Source organism: Malus sylvestris, chromosome 17, assembly GCF_916048215.2.
Source record: "Malus sylvestris chromosome 17, drMalSylv7.2, whole genome shotgun sequence".
Classification (NCBI taxonomy): domain Eukaryota; kingdom Viridiplantae; phylum Streptophyta; class Magnoliopsida; order Rosales; family Rosaceae; genus Malus; species Malus sylvestris.
The window spans coordinates 19,354,833-19,370,104 of NC_062276.1; the positions used below are offsets into that span (position 1 = coordinate 19,354,833).

The window sequence follows — 15,272 nt, forward strand, 5'->3', positions numbered from 1 at the left end:
AGCAAGAAGAAGAGATGCAGACAATGATGATGACAATCGAGCTTTGCAGGATTATGCTCAGCCGGTTATACAAAATTCACCTTCATGCATCTTGTTGCCTGTTGAAGCTAGAAACTATGATCTCAAATCTTCACATTTTCATATGCTTCCTTCTTTTTATGGTTTATCTAATGAAGATCCATTAGCTCATATTAAAGAATTCTATAATGTTGTGAGTGGTTTACCTTTGCAGGGAGTGAGTGAAACAAATCTAAGAATGAGAGTTTTTCCCTACACATTGAAAGATAAAGCTAAGGGTTGGTAAATGACTTTAGCACTTGGTTCGCTCACTAATTGGAATGCCTTAGCAAAGAAATTTTTCTCTACTCAAAAGACAGCTACTTTGAGAGGGCAAATCTTCAACTTTGCAAAACATGATGGAGAACCTTTCAATGAATGTTGGGAGTATTTTAAAGGGCTTTAGCTACAATGTCCACATCATGGGTTACCTCTTTACTTACAAATGCAATTTTTTTACGATGGATTAACCTAAACATGTCAATCTACTGTTGACAATGCAGCAAGTGGAGCTTTGAAGAAAAAGAATGCTCAAGAATCATATAACATCTATGAGATGTTGGGATCTAATGATCAAAACAAAGATACAAGAGGTAAATGAGCTGGAGTGTATGAAATGAGCTTTAATAATGATCTTGCATTGCAAGTGGGTAGTTTGGAAAAGAAGCTTGATTTTGTGCTCAATATAGTGCCCAAGATAGCTGAGGTGCGTGTCATTTGCAACATACCAAGTCATCCTACTTATCAATGTTCAGGTAGTGAGGCTTATCCTGAATTCGTCCAAGAGCAAGTGAATCTTATGAACTCTTACAATCAGAGGCCACGAAATGACCCATTCTCTAATACATATAACCTTGGTTAGAGAGATCATCCCAATCTCTCATGGAAAAATAACAATCAGTTTCAAAATTTCTAACCAAAGCATGCTGCTACACTTGAAGATGAGGTCAAATTGCTAGCCCAAAACACCGTTCAATTCCAGCAAACTACCAATAGTACTCTCCAACTACATTCGACTGCTCTATCCAAAATGGAGACTCAATTTGGTCAAATTGCCGATGCTTTGAGTCAAAGAGAGCCTGGGAAGTTTCCGAGCCAATCGGTGATACTTCAAAGAACCAAAAGCAACCCAAAGCAATCACTATTGAAAACAAGTTAGTTGACAAGGCTATGCTTGATTTGGGTGCTAGCATCAATCTAATGCCCTATTCAGTGTACCTTCAACTAGGTTTGGGGGATTTGAAGGCAACAACCATTTCATTGCAACTTGCTGATCGATCAGTGAAATATCCAAGAGGTATAGTTGAAGATATCTTAGTTCAAGTTGACAAACTAATTTTGCCTGCTGATTTTGTAGTTTTGGACATGGAATAGGCTCCTATACATGATCGTGAGTTACCAATTTTGCTTAGGAAACCTTTTATGGCCATTGCAAAGACTATCATAGACGTGCAAAATGGTTTTCTTACCATGACCGTGCTAGGAGAAATTGTACAATTCAAAGTGTTTGAATCTCTTTCTCACCCTTCTAGTTCATTTGATTGTTGTTTGATTGATGTGTTTGATTCACCTGTTTTCTCTAAGTTTTTGTAGACACAATCTAATGATCCGTTACAATTTGTTTTGAGTCAATCTCAAGATGATTTTCATGAAGAATCTGCACTCATGGAAGTGATGGCTGCCTTGGAAGCATTAAAACCATATCCCTCCATTATTTCACCTCTTATAGAGTCATTATAACCATTTTCCACACATCTGATCCCTTCTATTGTTAAACCTCCAAAACTTGAACTTAAACCACTTCCACCACATCTAAAATATGCTTACCTCGTTGAATTTGAAACTCTTGCAGTTATCATAGCATCTGACCTCAATCCATTGGAAGAAGATAAGTTAATTAGGGTATTAAAAGAGTTCAAATCAACCATTGGTTGTTCTATTGTAGATATTAAGGGACTAAGCCCTACCATGTGCATGTATCGGATTTTATTGGAAGACAGAGAAAACCAACCCGTGAACCACAACGAAGGCTCAATCCACACCTGAAAGAAGTAGTGAGAACTGAAGTGTTGAAGTTGCTAGATGTGGGTATCATATACCCAATTTCAGATAGCAAATGGGTAAGCGCTGTTCAAGTAGTGCCTAAAAAGATTGGAATCATGGTGGTAAAAAATGAGAACAAAGAGCTTGTACGCAGCTAGTTGGCGTGTTTGCACCGATTATAGGAAGTTGAATTTGGACACTAGAAAAGATTATTTTCCTATGCCTTTTATTGATCAAATGCTTGAGCGATTAGCTGGTTACTCACATTATTGTTTTCTTGATGGATATTCAGGTTATAATCAAATTGCAATAGCTCTGGAAGATCAAGAGAAGACTACATTCACTTGCCCATTTGGCACTTTTGCATATCGGATGATGCCTTTTAGCCTTTGCAATGCCCTATCAACTTTCCAAAGATGTATGTTAGTAATCTTTTCGGATATGGTTGAGAGATTTATTGAGGTATTTATGGATGATTTTTCATTTTTTGGTTCTTGTTTTGATGATTGCCTTAACCACCTATCTCTAGTGCTTCAAAGATGTCAGGAAACAAATTTGATTCTTAATTGGGAAAAGTGTCAATTTGTGGTGAAACAAGGTGTTGTCTTGGGCCATGTAATATCTAGCAAGGGAATTGAAATTGACAAAGCAAAAATTAACATCATCTCAAATATGGCAGCCCCTACTTCAATAAAGGGAGTAATAAGCTTTCTAGGACATGCTGGTTTTTATTGTCGTTTCATTAGAGATATTTCCAAGATCACTAGTCCATTGTGCAATCTTTTGGCTAAAGATGTTGTATTTGACTTTGATAAAGTTTGTATGAATGCATTTAATACCTTGAAGCATGAACTAACATCTGCTTCTATTATTATGGTACCAGATTGGTCTTTACCTTTTGAATTAATGTGTGATGCCTTTGACTACGCTATTGGTGCTGTTTTAGGTCAAAGAGTGAATAAACCCCCACATGTGATCTACTATGCAAGCCAGACATTAAATGATGCTCAACTCAATTACTATACAACCGAAAAAGAGTTGCTTGCTGTTGTTTTTGCTTTAGAGAAATTTCATTCATATCTTGTTGGCTCTAAAGTGATTGTTTACTCTGATCCTGCCAAACCATGCTTAATTAGATGGATACTCTTGTTACAAGAGTTTGACCTGGAAATTCGAGACAAGAATGGGAGTGAAAATGTTGTTGCTGATCACTGGTCACGCCTTATTGATGAAAACCATGGAAATGGACAAATTTTGCCTCTCAAAGAATCATTACCAGATGAACAGCTCTTTGTCATTCAAGAAAAAGAGCCATGGTATGCTGATTTTGTTAATTATCTTGCTTGTGGTGTAATTAGAGATGATTTCACTTTTTAGGAGAAAAAGAAGTTCCTTTCAATGGTGAAACACTATGTTTGGGATGAGCCATATTTGTTCAAGTATTGCCCTAACCAAATCATCTGAAGATGTGTTCCGGAGACTAAGCAACAAAGCATACTAAGATTCAGTCATGAGTTAGCATATGGAGGTCATTTCGGTGCCAAATAGACAGCTTTAAAGGTTTTACAATCTGGTTTCTTTTGGCCTACATTGTTTAAAGATGCTTTTAATTTTTGCTCTAAGTGTGGTAGGTGTCAGAAAATGAGAAATATCAGCTGCAAGAATGAAATGCCATTGAACAACATTTTAGTGATGGAGTTATTTGACGTGTGGGGAATTGACTTCATGGGCCCCTTTTCATCTTCTTTTGGATACCTATACATACTAATAGAGGTAGATTATGTATCAAAATGGGTTGAAGCAGCAGCTACACGAACTAATGATCACAAGGTTGTTTTGAATTTTCTCAAGGATGTGATTTTCACTAAGTTTGGAATTCTGAGAGTTATCATTAGCGATGGTGGCGACCACTTCTGCAACAAGCCTTTCGTGGCACTGCTAAAGAAGTACAACATCACACATAAAGTGGCAACTCCATACCATCCTCAAACCTCTAACCAAGTGGAAATTAGCAATAGGGAAATAAAGAACATTTGATGAAGACCGTCAACCCTACAAGGAAGGATTGGTTACTTAGGTTGAATGATGCACTTTGGGCTTATCGAATAGCGTACAAAACCCCAATTGGAAAAAGCCCTTATCGACTTGTGTTTGGAAAAGCATGTCATTTGCCTATAGAGCTCGAGCATTGTGCATATTGGGCCATAAAGAAGTTCAATTTTGATCTCAAAGAAGCTGGTACAGTGAGGAAGCTCCAACTTAATGAGTTGGATGAGCTCAGAAATGAATCATATAAGAATGCTAAGGTCTATAAAGAACGAACCAAGCTCTAAGGAAAGAGTTTCAACCAGGTATGACTCACGTTTGCAACTTTTTCCAAGTAATTGAAGTCTAGATGGGTTGGACCTTTCAAAGTGATTAAAGTATTTCTTCATGGAGTTGTGGAGAGAGAAACCATTAAGAATGACACTCGTTTTAAGGTCAATGGGCAGCATTTGAAGGCTTATTTAGAGAATGTGGCACAAGCGCAGGTCTATCCAATTGTGGATTTTCTCGAGTTTACAACTTAAATATGTTGTCATGCCTTGCCTAGACATTAAATAAAGCGCTTGCTAGGAGGCAACCTAGCTGGGTTTGTGTTCTTTCCTTTTATTTGTGTTTCTTTGTTTTTGTTTTATTTTCATTCCATGTGCCCTCTACCTATTCGCATTGCATGCATTCCATTCATTTTTAAGCATCGAGGACAATGCTTAGTTTAGGTTTGGGGGTGTTGGAAATTGAAAATTTTCTTTTGATTTCAGTTTTGGTTAAAGTTTGCTTTTGCTTACTAATGTGAATGTATATTATGGCTGTGTATACAATCTAACTATGGTGCTGTCATGAAAAGTTCCATATCATAATTTTTGTAGTTAACAAAGTTATTACTCTTAAATTATGGTGATTAAAGTGTCATGCTCAAATTATGGAAGAAGAATAGTGGAGACTACCCTAGTGAGCTATTTTGAGCCTATTTGCATCTTTGAGAGGGTTTAAAGTGTTTCTATTCCTATCTTCTTCTTTCAAATTCACTTTAAATAATCTCATTATTTCTTGTTGATTGAATGCTAAGAATAATTCTTTGTTGTAGGTACCATGTGCTTGTTATCACTTATGAATGAACCCATTGAGACGATGTTAGGCTATGCATGTTTTAACCACCAAATGGCTTTATTCCCAACCCTTTGTGTGTTCCATTCATCTTTTTTATAGCCAAACACTTTTAACCTGATTCTTTCATCACCTACACCAAACTCTACCCATCTTAGCCCATTACAGCCATACCTTATAGTTTGGAGAATACCAAAGTGATGAAGACAAAGATAGATTGAGCCATAGATCAAGAATGTGGTGTGTATCAAGGTAACATGTGCTGGAATTGAAAAACAAGAAAAAAAATGTTTAAACAAAATGAATAAAAAAGATGCAATTTCCAAATCATTCACTATCGTACATGTGTCCTGGAGCCAAGAACAAACAACGAAGATCAATTCAAGAGGAAAGCTTGCTGGTTTCACAACAAAGACACTTTAGTATGTCTCAAGCTCTAGTATTTCTTATCCATTCTTTCGTAGCCCTTAGCCTAAGCCTTACATTACAACCTTGTGAAAGACCTAGCTGATCTTTGGGGATATATTTAGAAATTGTGCTTTTATTTCATATTTCATATGTGAGGATTTTGATTCCCTTTTACATAACTTCACTCTTCACTCACATATGTTTGATGAGAGAAAAAACCTTAGGATCTAAGTGAAAATTTGAGTGATAATCTGTGAGAATTAGAGTTGAGGTGAATTCTATCTTCAATCTTTGAGTATGGTGTTTTTGAAGTCATGAGTCATAGAGCAATACTTTTACACTATACACATGATATGATTATTTGAAATGGTAGTGTTTTGTTTGATGGTATGACTAAGCATTCATTGGTTCTTATTAGTTTGTTTCAAGTGAGTTTTAACCAATTTATTTGTCAAGTCTATAGATGTTTATGGGCATCAACGCTATAAACCCTCAGGAGACACAACTTCTCCTACTAGGGACACCTAGAGGTTTAAAGGCTTGTTACAAATGGTCAGTGCAATCGTTTAACCAAAGAAAGAGGTCTAGTTAGATTTTTCTTTGTTTTGTTTGTTTTCAGTTTTAGTTTTGCTCGAGGACTGATGTGAAAATTAAGTTGACACACAAATTAAACCCTATTGATGACAATTGTAGTATTAAGCAAGTAGGGATCGTTCTAGACCAGGGATTAACTAGGGATGCTAATCAACACAAATAAGACTCAAAAACACTAAACTCTATAGACTCAAAACTGACTTAAAACACTTAAAACAGCAACAAACAATGAAAAAGACTCAATTCTAGACCAAACAAGTGATTTGGACGAAAATAAGACTTAACTTGACTCAAAAGACTAAAAGAAAATAGGTTTTGACTCAACTAACAAGACTTAATGAATGGGGGATTGTTTTTGACGAATTTTAAAACTTAAAAACAGAAACTTAAGAAACAAACTTAAGAAGACACAAAATTGATGAAATAGAATGGTGAAAGGCTAGTTAGAGGTCCTTCTCCACACATGACATATGCATACGAATCGATTTCCAATTATTCTTTCGACAAACCATGAATGACAATGCCCCGAATTAATTGTATTGAACTAATTAATTCTTAGATTTCCCTAGATTCATTGAATTGAATGGATAACGCATCACAACCAAATTATTCTTTATCAAGTTCCCTAACTATGGAATACGCATGATAGAAACACGTAACAATGGAATGGGTTAAAACCAATCAGAAACCAAAGGGAAGAAGATAACAAGGGGTGCGGCAGGTATTACGCTTCTAGAAAGGATGTTCCAGCACCTATTTCTGAACCTAAATGGACAAGGATACACGGCATGGTTTTAGAGAAGGATTACAAGTCCTAATTCACCAAGGTAAGGGCATATATGCGGCACTTGAGGGATAAGGGTTCTAGAATTTGAAATATATATTTTAAATGCATAATTATCCCTTATAAATAGCTGGAATTAAGGCACAAACTGATTTGGATAAGATAAGATAGGATAAGGCTAGATTAGGCAAGGATAAGATAAGATAAGGTTGGATAAGTTTTTGGATAATGTTCCTTCTTTTGAGTTGATTCCTTATCTTCTTGGTCTTAGATTTATTTCTTCACTCGTTTCAGCACATTCCTAGCCTCTAGAACTTCAAATTCGTCCATCCATCTTGCTTCATTCATAAGCTATCCATTTGATGCCCGAAATTGCCTCAAAATGCTTCAAATTGCACTTTTTGCCAACTTTGTCATATAGACCTACAAACACACGAAAATAGCTTAAAACACTATAATAAGTAGAAACTAACTACGAAAATGCAAGAAAACAAGCTAACTAAGTCGCATAAATATGCTTCTATCAAGGACCAGCAAAACCAGGTTTGGGGGTATTTGATAACTCATATATTTCATACATTTATACCATCCATTCCTAGTCCATTTGTGATATTTTTGAGTTAAACTAGTAGCATTTTACCCTCTTTTGTGTTAGTGTGCAGCTAATCGTTTGGAGCTCAGTTAAGGACAAATAAGGCAAAATGGTGCTAAAAGTGGAGAATTGAATAAAGATGCTGCTGTAGACAAAGAATTAAAAGTGGAAACTGAATATGGTGATGAAAATGGCTCTTTATAAGACCAATAACAGCAAAAAAATGTGTGCCCAATTACTGGATGTATTGGCAATCTGTAACAACCTCTTTAACATCATAAAACCTAGCATTTCAGCCACTTTTACAGACACCTTTCATTTTGAACGAATTTCGCAACTCCAGTCACTATTTTTCTCTCTTTTCATCCACACTCAAAACTCCACCCATTCTATACACTCCAACATCACCGAAGACTCATCCCGACAGGCTGTTCTTGGAGAAGTTCAACATCAGAATTGCTTCGAGGGTTTTCTCTCTCTTTGATTTGTTTTCACTCATGTTGTGTATTTTCCAATTTCATCTCTGTGAACATGATGTGTAACTAAATTCATAGCTAGGGATTTCGATGTAACCTTGCACAATTGACCCATGTTTTTATGTTAAAATATTCAATTCATCAATCTGTCTCTTGTTTCATTCACTGAATCTTTTGTTAAATTTGTTTGTTAATTTTAATGATTGATCACCATTAGGATTTCTTACAAATCATTTGATCAAGATTATAGTAAACATCATGCTTAATCTTGGTAGACATGTGAATGAACGAAGAGAATACTATGCAAACATCCTGCCATGTATTTTCTTTGGTTCTTTAACGTTTTCTTGCATGCTAAAGACTTTTAATTTGGAACCGAAGTTAAACATCCCAATTAGGTTGTAGATTAGGAGAATTTGATCAAAATCACACATCATATGGCTGCTCATGTATATGTAAAACGAACTCTGGAAACAGGTTGGTAATTGAATACGGTTTAACTTTATAAACATGGAATTGGTTTTGTAATGGCGAACTCGAAATCCCTGGACCCATCCTCATCGTTTCTCAATCAACATATCATTTGTTGTTACATTTTTCTTGCATTTTTAGTTATTCTCATTAGCTGCACAAAACCTACATTCAATTTGTTATTTTTATTGTTTAGTTAGGGTTCTTCTAAGGCTAGTAATTTATAGAAGTCTAATCAGTCCTTGTGGTTCGACACCCTTACTTGTGCCATTATGCTAACCATATATTGTACTCAGAAGGAACACAACACTCCCGCCGAATAGTCTACTCCCGTGGCCTTCCAAGCAGCCCAAATCGGTCCAAGATTAGTTCAACCGTCCCGACTCTAAATTTTCGGATTGACGATCGAACCGGGAGCAGTTTCACCATATTTTTCTACAGATTTGGCATTTCCCAACTCAAATCTCACGCCTGGAGTCTACCACACTTCCATTACTCAATAACATACATTCCTTCCAAGCTCTTCCAACCTAAATGAAGACCACTTATCTCAACAAGTTATAGAGTTGACAAGCGCCCTCGCATAACAAACAACCTTGGTGAATTAGCTCTTGCAGCGCAGCGAAATGCAATGTGCCCCTGACGAGGTGTCCCGAAGTAGGACAAAGGCAGATGAAGAATCTCTTCAGCAGCATCCCAGCAAGTAGCCACTTGAACAGTCACGAACCAAGCGGTCTAATGGAGTACACTCCCGACTAGGCCCCTGAGATAGCGTATACTCCCGTCTTAGTGCATGGAGGAGTGTCCATTCTTAGTTAGGCCCACAGACAAACATACATTCACGGTTAGGGCCACAGGTTGCATCATCCACCTCACATCAAAGTAGGTAGCACAGGGGACGGAGAGAAGCATTCACTCAATCCGGCTCAAGTTCAATCAGCAACCTGCGAGTTACCTAATCCCCTGCTAGGAACATACCACATGCACCATAGCTGCACCATAGACGAGCCGAACACATGGATGAGCAGCCTAGACCAGCAGGTCACAACCAGGGGCAGCCTAGAGCTTCGCCACCCCCAACAAAGGTAAATTCAGGAAGAAGTATAAAAGCTTCTGATCAAGCGATTGCACGATTTCCCGCACAATGAAGCTATTAGCAAGGCGCTTCGATGAAACATGACCAACATAAGTGAGTCATCTTTCAATGACAAGATCGAGCAGACAGGACTACCCCATATAGACTGTTGGATACAAAGACTACCTCTGTTCCGACAAATGCAGCAGCCTAGCCTAATAGCGTGCTAAGGGTAGATGAGTACCAGAAGGACATACCAGCCCAACTACCAAAAACCGGGGGCATGCCTTGTTCTCAACACTCTAAACGATTCAATACTGAAGCAGTACATCATCAGTAGTCGAGCATCACAGATCTAGTGGTCCAATTCCTCCTGCTGCGCACAACTTAGCCCAAACCCTGCTTTCACAACCGTGCCTACCTGCTCCACGGCTCCCAGCAGCCATTGACCTATCACCATGTCTCATAACAGTGCCAATCTTGCACCACAACTCTCAACTGTGCCAATTTTTCCATGTTGCTTGCATTAACCAAGCCTTAAAAGGGAATATGACGAAACACCTAATGGTGGCGCAATAATTCTGGTAGCAGCTCACTACGCTTACACCCTTACGTGGGTTCCACAAGCAATTTGAAATCTCAAGCAATTCACTAAACAAGACCTCACAGGCTGAGGATTATTTCAATTGTCTAGCAATCTAACTCTCCTCAACTATTATCCACATCAACTGCTCAAAACCCTTTCTGGGTCTACTATCTAATGCGAGAGGATAAACAAAACTAATTGCTTTCCAGTGCGAAAGGATAAACTAATTGCTCTCTAGTGCGAAAGGGTAAACCAATTCCCCAACACCCATATGAGTCTGCTCTCCAGTGTGAGAGGATAAACTAATTGCTCTCTCGTGCGAGAAGGTAAACCAATTCCCCGACACCTATATGGGTTTGCTCTCTATTGCGAAAGGATAAATTAATTGCTCTCCAGTGCGAGAGGGTAAACCAATTCCCCGACACCCATATGGGTCTGCTCTCCAGTGCGAGAGGATAAACTAATTGCTCTCCAGTGCGAAAAGGTAAACTAATTCCCAGACACCCATATAGGTTTACTCTCCAGTGCGAGAAGATAAACTAATTGCTCTTTAGTGCGAGAGGGTAAGCCAATTCCCCGACACCCATATGGGTTTACTCTCCAATGCGAGAGGATAAACTAATTGCTCTCCAATGCGAGAGGGTAAACTAATTGCTCTCTAGTGTGAGAGGGTAAACTAATTCCCTGACACCCATCTAGGTAAGCTCTCCAGTACAAGAAGGCCACATAGCTCAAAAGATCAAATGTTTGAATATTAACTAGGCAACAAATGGTCAGGGGCAGCAACCACTTTTGCACTTAACAGTTTGCTCATCTGACACTTTATCTTCAGCAACTATAATCTTGGCAGCTCCATCCTTGACTGCTCTATCTACGGCAGCTAAGAAATCAAATTCAAGTAGTTTCCTCATATTGGCAAGCAGCCCAGACGTGGCAGCCCAAACCGTTGCCCAGCCACACCACTTCCTCGGCCCATACTGAGCCAATCCTTGGCTTCAATCAAACCAAGCAGCACATGCAATGGCCCCTACCACACCACCTCCTTGGCCCATGCCAAGCCGACTCCTGGCCCTTGCCAGTCGACATGTCGCACCACCCCGACGGTTGCCCTGTGGCAGCACCTCCAAAGAAGAAGACAAGGAGAATTAATTTTTTCTTACATCGGTGTGGCGTGAAAAAGACATAGAAATCAACGGAAGACGATTCTTTGCACGGGCAAGCAAAGAAGAGTGCTAGGGGAGGGGGAACAAATATCCTCTAGCTTTCTCTCTTTCTTGTAAGGATAAATAATTGCCCGCCAAAGTTGATTTAATCCCCTACTTAAGGTATGCTTAAATAGGCTTTGGAGGAGATTTATTTCTCTTTCCTATAAGAATCTAATTCCAAGTCCAAGAGAGAATCTACATCAAAGTTGGAGATCTCTATACCTACTGCCCTTTCCTGCGAACAGCCCAGCAGTTGTGGGGGCATTTGTGGAGCCAAAAATAATTAAGACACAACACGTGGATTGTTTTGCATAAAGGACAAAATTACCCTTGAGGAGCATCGGAATTCCCACACATAAGCAGTGGACAATCATCCCACAATCAAGTTAAAAGTGCCCAAAATAGGTATTTATTCAAAACCTATTTCATTCATCTTCTCCATAAGGTAACCCCCAAAACATTCCTTTTAAATTATGTTAATTAGCTAATTAATAGATTTATTACCTAATTAATCTATTAATGGCAAATTAAATTACCAATTAACTACAAAATACACTAAAAAACACCACAAATGGCAGGCCACCTTCTCCCCCAAGGAGGCCCACCATGCCCTATATATACTACACCATTTTCTCTAAAAACCTAGGTCAACACTCTTGCTAAATACTCAAAATTCTCCATACACTTTTCCCTCAAAATTCTAACTTTGGCATCGGAAGTTCTTTGGCCAAAGCCTCCCCCCCCCCCCCACATTCATCGTGGGCGCGTGAGGCTATTGGCCTTGACTTAAGCTGTTATTTGTTTTGTAGGTGCAATTTTGTCCAAAAATAAGAAGAAAGAAATTTGCATCCACAGTGAGCAAGCCTAAGACTGGAAGATGTGCCAGCCAAGGGCTTTTCGACGGTTGTATTGTACTGTGGGAAAATAAACTTAAAAATAATGATTATGTGAGAGACACATGACCAACTTTCTTATGGTACTCGAATTAGCGCTCCAACCCACGAGTTCTTATCACATTAATCAGCTTCTTTTGAGATTTTTGAAGGGCTTTGGCTTGAATTGACAAAAATATGGAGTTAAACAAGGTGATTGGTGTGGCAAGAGTTCGTGGGTAAAAGTACACAAGCGTGCCCTTAAGAAGTTAGTCACCTCGCATGTGATTCATTTTGATGAAAAATGACAGAATTAAGGTTAGGGATGGCATTGATGTGAGTCTAAGAGGATGTGAATATAATTAAACAAATAGGGACAAAAATGATGATGTGCGTCTAAGAGGATATAAATATAATTAAACAAATGAAGCTTTAATGAAAAGAGCTTCGGTTAAGTTTAATTTAATAAAAAACTACCATACACTATTACTTAAGCAAAAGTGTTTCACATATAATTATAAGGACAAAACTAATTTATATTAAACTCCACAAACATTTAACACACATGAGCTGAACTAAAAGCCCAAAACGAAACAAATTATTTTTCCACCCTTGCCCCTAACAGAAATCCCATTCTATCAACCACTTCTATTAGAAATAAACTTTCCTTTTTTTTTTCTTCCAATTATGCCATTCTGTCATCCAATTCCTTCTCTCTTCTGTTTTTTATTTTTTTTATTTTTTATCTTGTTTTCTTCTTGTCGTCCCCCTTCCTCCTGAAAGGGAAGTAAAACCCAACGTGGGTGAAGAAAAAAGGGAAGTAAAATCAAACTGATTTCATTTTTTGGATTGTTCAAATATGGAATAATGTTTCTCCTTTATTATTTTAGGATGTCTTTGCTGTTTTTTCCCTTTGCTGGAAAAAGTCTTTACTGTTTGTTGGCTTTGATGTTAGTGTCAAAACTAATTTTAATGGCGAGGCTGCTTGGGGTTTCCTAATTAGAAATTTAATTGGTCACACTATTATAGCTAAGGTGATTATTCTTTTGTCATGCAGTTGGATACGTATGTATTTTTCAATTTTAATATCGAAGGAAATTACAAGACATTAATCTGGCCATAAAGAAACATGTTTAGATTCTTTAGAGATTTGCTTCAGTCATACAAGACATTTGGCATCTTCTTCACCAAATTCCTCAAGAAGCGAATATGGTTGCAGAGGTTTCGCCGTTGTTGGTCATTTTTATGATCACTCTTAGACAGGGCTGGCCCTGAGAATTTGGGAGCCCTAAGCGAGTCTTCAAAGTTGGGCCCTAAAGTTCTTAGACCTCCGACTCTTTGTATACTGGTATGTAGTAAAAGAAATTCGTTAATTACATAAGTATATTTCTTCATCAAATATCATTAAAAATTAATATCAAAAGAAAAAAGATATACTAAATATTACATGTCACATGTCTTTAGATGCAAATGCACTAAGATTGAGAGTGAAGAGCAATAAAACTTGATGATCAAGAGAGTAAAAAACAATAAAACTTGATTGACGAATATAATAATTCAACAACGCTAATTGGTTCTCTTGTGTTCTTTGTAAAATCAACACACACTAGCGAATCAAATTTTAGAATAACCTAGTTTAACAATAAATTATTGAAAAATAAAATTTAAATTCAAAGTTACCTCAAATTACAATCTTCAAGACCAAGTGATAGTTGCTTAAACATTCAAAAGCAAAAGAAAAAAAAATGCATTTGGACAGATTGAGGACATTAATTTCACTAGTTTCTTGTCACACGTGCAGGCGCGTGACAATTGGCCTTTATATGTTTTTTATTTAAGAAACTCAAGTTTTTTCTATTTATATAATTTTTATTTAAAATATTTTTGAAAAAACAAAAGAATTTAAACATAAACCACCCACTGAGGTTTTGTTATTTTTTTCTAAAGTTGAAAATTTTAAATTCATTCAAAATTAATATTTTGTTGAATTATTTTAACTCCTTTTGATTCTTGTAATTTTAAAATTTTTAAAGAGCAATTTATCTTTAATTTTATAGATTTGAAAAAAAACAAAAACTATAGCCTACAAGGTGTTTCGAACTGCCCACCCCAATGAAAATGGAGTGGAACTGTTTCCACTGCACCAACGAAATAATTATGATGTTTCTTACATTTTCTTTATTTATATTTTATATACAGGATGTATAAAAAAATTGGGGGGCCCCCCGAACTTGGGGGCCCTATGCGACCACCTACCTCAGCTACGCTCAGGGCCGGCCCTGCTTTTAGACCTAGTTAAATAACTTTCTCAATTCAAAGTTTGTTTTGGAATTGATTGTATCAAATAAAATTTAAAAAAAATGTGAGTTATTTTGGTTTAGTTTCATAAATAGTGTGGGTTGTTATGCTATAGTTCCAAAAATAGTGTGTGTTATTTTGGTTCAGTTTCGCAGATAGTGGGGGGGCTTAATTTGTAATAGTTCTAGAAATAGTGTGAGTTATTTTGGTCCAGTTTCATAAATAGTGTGGGTTATTTTGTTATAGTTTCATAAATAGTGTGAGTTATTTTGGTTCAATTTCATAAATAGTATAGGTTATTTTGCTATAGTTTCATAAATATGTGGGTTATTTTGGTTCAGTTTCATAAATAGTGTGGGTCATTTTGTTATAGTTCTAGAAATAGTATGGGTTATTTTGGTTCAATTTCATAAATAGTATGGGTTATTTTGTTATAGTTCCAAAAATAGTGCGGGTGTGGATTCTTTTGGTTCAGTTTCATAAATAGTGGCTTATCTTGTTATAGTTCCTGAAATAATGTAGGTTATTTTAGTTTAGTTTCATAAGTAGTGTGAGTTATTTTGCTATAGTTCTAAAAATAATGTGGGTTATTTTGGTTCAGTTTCATAAATAGTGTGGGGTATTTTGGTTCAGTTTCATAAATAGTGTAGTTTATTTTGTTGTA

General features: G+C 37.0%; 1 pseudogene; it reads right to left on the reverse strand.

The window, feature by feature from the left end:
- Nucleotides 1-379: 379 nt before the first annotated feature.
- On the reverse strand, nt 380-486 carry LOC126612715 (small nucleolar RNA R71; annotated as a pseudogene).
- Between the last annotated feature and the right edge of the window lie 14,786 nt (nt 487-15,272).